Genomic DNA, 4,451 nt, shown 5'->3' on the forward strand with positions numbered 1-4,451 from the left:
GTGTTTAAAAAAAGGACACTAAACTTTGACTTGCTCCACTGAACTAAATTAAATACAATTTATCAGGAATAAATGCGATCCTGTTTGTCCAACAAAAACAAACCGCATTATCTCATATCATGGCACATGATGGCACAATGCTATACAACATATTTACACTAACTCTGATAAAATTAGAGGACATTGTATGAAGTGTTGCTTAATGGTTTTTAAAAGCTTTTAAACGTGTTCCCCCATTTTGAACCCAAAGCTCATTTGTGGTCTCACTGGTCTCATTTGAAAGAAGACATTGACAGCTTGTTTTAATTAAGTTCATAAAATTAATTCATAAAAAAAAGTTTGATTTAAAAAGTTAAGTTAGTATAAATTGTTTCTGCTGCTAAGGAAACATATTAGGCTATTGTTAGACGTACTGTTTACCTTGAAATTCTCATAATTTTGTAGAATACTCCCTTGTTTGTGCCGTTTTAATAACATTACTATGAAAAGAATTTACTTTTTTAAAAATATATATATATGTATAACTGGGGGAAGGAGCTGATGGAGACTAGTTTAAATATACTTGTTTAAGATAAAATTTAATTGACAAAATAATGTGCTCAATTTTAACTGTACGTGTTTACTATTTTTGTTGCAACCAGTGAGGGTGAATTTGCTATTAATATAGAAATATTCCTGTCCAAAAAAAATAAAAAAATAAATATAAATCGGTCCTGATTTGTTAACCTAAACTTGACATTAACTGTAAACTTTTCTTTAAGATTTAATTGGCTGATCTGACTGTTGTTCCATGACCAACAACTTTTACAAATGTGCAAAAGATTATTACAATACATTAAAATACATACATTAACAATGTAATTTATTTTTCTTAGTAGAGAGACTTTTACAAATGTGCAAATGCTAAATATTCACACATAACCTTTCTTGCAATAAATTTCCTCCCACATTGTCTGAGATGTGTAAAATAAAAAGTCACTTTCACATTCTGCAATGAAAAAAAACACACTCAGGAATAAACAGCGAAAGTTACAGAATGCAGCTGAAAGAAATGTCAGTGCATATAATAAGGCACGATATTCCTGGCACTCATAAATATATATTTATTGTTACCAGCAAGCATTTAGGTAACATATTTGTAAAATAAATATCAATTAAATTTGCATGTTACAAATATTATATGAATGTATATATGTCCTGTTAACTTCTACAACATATCCTTTCAACTAAATCTAAGACAGAGACACTTGCATGCATTTCATGAGAAAGGGAAAAAAAATGTTTTGAATGTTTTGTTTTTCTTAGAACACTTAAAAGAAAGTATGTATGTGCATAAACCTTGACAGTCTGAAATAGCAAAATTATGTTTAACATTTCTTATATTTTATGATGCAGAAGAAAACCAGAAAAAACTAAAAACAACAATAACACACACAAAAAAAAATATACATATATATATATATATGTGTGTGTGCTTTTTTTTTTTTAATTTACAGTTGGAGTGGAGGGGACATTGCCTGAAGCATTAAGTTATACAGACTCTGTCTTCACTCTGTTTTTGAGGTTTGCAAAACAGTTTCCAGCAGCAGTCACAAATACCCACGAAGACAATCACCAGTACGCTGACGATAGAGATCATGACATAACCTGATAACTGAAAGACAAACAATGCAGATAATGGATTTAATATTCCCATTCTGAAGTATACAGGATGGCCCCACACAGTACATGATATTTACCTGAGACCAATGAATATATTTGTGCATCAGATCTTGCAGAACCATTTCATTTCGAGTGTCTTCAGTAGGTTTACACCAACACCGGTTAAGCTGATTATTAAACTTATAAACTCCATTCCAGTCTGTCATTCCACAAGCAACATAATCACCATCAAGTAAAAATAAGATGATCCACATTACAGGTGGAATCAGACAAGATAAAAAAGCATTGAAACAGTTCTTTTCATTCTTGTTCTTCTCGGTCTTCTCGATACACTTACTCGCACAGCAACACCTACGTCTAAAAGGTCTTAAAAGGAGATACATTAAAGCAAACATAAAAAGTGCAGGTCCAATTAAAATTAACGATGTTACCAGTTTATTCAGATCAGATCGACACGGGCATATAAAAAATTCCTTTTCAATCAACTCCTCCAATCCAAGTAACAAAAGGCTCAATGGAAAAGAGCTGAAAACTTCAGATTCAGATAGAAATTTATGTACTTCCTTTAGAAGATCTCGTTTTTTAGATGTTTTTGAGGGAGGATTTGATGTTGCTTCCTGATTACTATTGACCTCTTGCATTATTGACACAGTTTTCTGTTTTAACACAGTAAAGCTGTTTTGAAACAATCAGTATTGTAGGAAGTGCTATATAAATAAAGGTGACTTGACTTTTGGCTGCTTCTGTCTCTTAAAGTCTGTATTCTGGTTCACAAGATCTGTATATGGTGCCAATTCCTTTAAATGAAGAACATACAAATTACTTTTCATATCTGTAAGAATAAGGAAATCATTGATTAATTAATATGCACACAGTGAACACTGCAGAACAAAAATTATATTTTATGTGTGTGTATAAGCTTTAAGAAACAAGGTTATATCAGTGTTAGGAAGCCAAAATACAGTATATCCCTATAAAATTCCTATAAAAAAGTGGCACAAACTGGTATAATGATTTTACAATGTTAGATTTTACCACAATTATCACATCAAGAAATTATCAAAAAACATATCAAGAAACAAAGAAAAATCTGTTACGACCAGTTTTGTGCTGCCTCAAATATCTTTTATATTACACTTACCTGTAACACAAGAATAATCCTCATTCTGATTTTTTTTTTTTTTCAGCAATCCAAAGGGTGCAATCTGAAACTTGTTCAGAGAAAGCTTTGATTTCCACTTTGTGTATTAATATGTCATCTCCTGATTTCAGTTTTTAAATATATTTACTGTAAAACAGTGATGACACCAGTGATGGCCAGCTTGTCCTGCAACTGGTTTAAAATGGTTTTCTGTAAAGACATATAAAGACATGATATCTGCATGCCATCAGCTTTAAGGCAAGATTATTTACATTTCTACTCTATAAAGAGCAAGAGACGGGTGTCTGACATTCTAGAGTAAAGCATGTAATTAATAATAAAATTAATTTAAGTATAATACGAGTCATTTGATTATTATTATTTGTAGTAGTAGTAGTAGTAGTAGTAGTAGTAGTATTACGGTCAGTGTTTTTTGAAAAACACTTGCAAACTCTCTCGCCAGTTTTACTAAACAGGGCAAATTAGCACGAGTGTGCAATTCCAAAACAGCACCAATGGGGGTGGAAATTTCAAAATTTTGTTCTCAAAGAGGACAAAAACGGTTACAAAAGTATTCACTCAGAAGAAAGAAAGAAAGAAAGAAAGAAAGAAAGAAAGAAAGAAAGAAAGATCAATATTATAAAATACTAATGTTATAATTGCAAATTATGACTGGACATCATCTTGATATTCCAATGAGTTTATTTAAAAGTGAATGACTTACTCTGGTCTTGTCTTTTAGGATGTGTTGTCTGTATCGTTCTGATCCTTCATCAAAGTTTCAAGGTGGCTGTGCTGCACGTTTCAACTGGAAAGAGACAGAAAGTGTTCAGCTAATCTAGAACATGTGTTCTCAGTACACCAGATCATTGCAAATGTGAGAAAACACACCACCAGTAGCGGCTCCTGACTGTTCATTTAGGTGGGGCAGATTCTGGGTCATAGCACTAATATATTAAAAACATTTTGTAAACTTTATAATCTAATCTCTGAACACATGCGGACAAAATTTTGGCACAGATGTCCTTGCGTTATCCTGTGGGTGACAGACTCATGTTGATTGACAGCCTTGGAGAACACGCATAAAATGCTGTTTTATAATTGACTTAATATAGCATTTATCACCTCCAAAAATCTAAATATAACCATAAAAAGGCTATTAACATGACAAAATATTTAAACTAAAGACAACCACATGTCTATTCTCAGAATAATAATAAAACAAACACAATATAACCATATAAAGGCTATTATCTATCACACCTGATTCAACTCATCAGCTCATTAGTGGAGACTGCAAGACCTGAAGTGGGTGTGTCAGATATAGGGAGACATACAAAATGTACAGATATGGGTGCTCCACATAGAGATTTTAGAACACCCCCTCCACTATGTCCTTCACCTAACCCACCACAAAAAAAGATTATTTATTTATTTATTATTATTATTATTTTTTTTTACTTTTTGCTAAACACCTCTGCTATATTAATATTAAAATCTGCCATCTGCCATGTAGACCATATTGTTTTTACTTATTATTGTTTATGCTCTACTTGTCTGTTACAGGGTTTAATACTGCTTCTGCACCAGCAGTTTCGGTTAATCAAAGCACTTTTCTTTCTTTTTTTTCTTTTTTTTTTTCATTGAC

At 31.9% G+C, this 4,451-nt stretch overlaps 1 long non-coding RNA gene across 3 annotated transcripts; it reads right to left on the reverse strand.

Annotated features, from left to right (window-relative positions):
* Positions 1-1,450: 1,450 nt before the first annotated feature.
* LOC109064513 lies at positions 1,451-3,688 on the reverse strand. 3 transcript variants are annotated; one of them, XR_006157918.1, is made up of 4 exons: positions 3,528-3,688; positions 2,804-3,013; positions 1,740-2,459; positions 1,451-1,654 (listed from the first exon to the last, which is right to left on the reverse strand). It is a non-coding gene; the product is annotated as an uncharacterized LOC109064513 (long non-coding RNA). The 3 variants fall into 3 exon arrangements; XR_006157919.1 differs by having other exon boundaries at positions 1,740-2,494; XR_006157917.1 differs by having other exon boundaries at positions 1,740-3,013.
* Between the last annotated feature and the right edge of the window lie 763 nt (positions 3,689-4,451).

Source organism: Cyprinus carpio, chromosome B22 (assembly GCF_018340385.1).
Source record: "Cyprinus carpio isolate SPL01 chromosome B22, ASM1834038v1, whole genome shotgun sequence".
NCBI classification, from domain to species: domain Eukaryota; kingdom Metazoa; phylum Chordata; class Actinopteri; order Cypriniformes; family Cyprinidae; genus Cyprinus; species Cyprinus carpio.